A 930-nucleotide genomic window follows, 5' to 3' on the forward strand; every position below is an offset into this window, starting at 1 on the left:
GGAAAGAATCAGCCTGGTGGACTCGGTGAACGACATGATTGATGAGATTTTTGGTGGCAGTAGTTCAACTTCAGGGAGTCAGGGGGAGGAAATACCCAGTGGTCTAGCTAAGGAGGCAGGTGGGGGTACATTGCCCTGAATGCCACACCTTGAGGAGGGTGCCAACCTGAACCCCTGACGACAGACCTGAGGGAAAAAAGCAAGCTTCCAAGGCCCAGGGGTGTTGTGTGCAAAACCAGAAGTGCCTTTCTAAGCCCCCAGAAGGTCTTCTGAGGCCCAGGGAGGCTGCATGTGGCCTCCTTGCTCCTGAGACCGGCTCCCAGAAATGATTGGATGTGACGAGGGGGTACTAAATTTGATTTTTGTTGTATGCAGGTGTTTTTATGTGCTCCTGGGTGCCAGGTGCCTTAGATACACCGCTGGAAATACCAATTCCAGGTGAGTACACTTCTGTACTGCAGCGAGTCATGGACTCTTCGCTCACAACAGGAGAGAAAACTGAACGCTTTCCACATGCGCTGCCTCCGACACATTCTCGGCATCACCTGGCAGGACAAAGTTCCAAACAACACAGTCCTGGAATGAGCTGGAATCCCTAGCATGTATGCACTGCTGAAACAGAGACGCCTGCATTGGCTCGGTCATGTCGTGAGAATGGATGATGGCCGGATCCCAAAGGATCTCCTCTATGGAGAACTCGTGCAAGGAAAGTGCCCTACAGGTAGACCACAGCTGCGATACAAGGACATCTGCAAGAGGGATCTGAAGGCCTTAGGGATGGACCTCAACAAGTGGGAAACCCTGGCCTCTGAGCGGCCCGCTTGGAGGCAGGCTGTGCAGCATAGCCTTTGCCAGTTTGAAGAGACACTTGGCCAACAGTCTGAGGCTAAGAGGCAAAGAAGGAAGGCCCATAGCCAGGGAGACAGACCA

The sequence above is a fragment of the Tiliqua scincoides genome, chromosome 13 (assembly GCF_035046505.1).
Source record: "Tiliqua scincoides isolate rTilSci1 chromosome 13, rTilSci1.hap2, whole genome shotgun sequence".
NCBI classification, from domain to species: Eukaryota; Metazoa; Chordata; class Lepidosauria; order Squamata; family Scincidae; genus Tiliqua; species Tiliqua scincoides.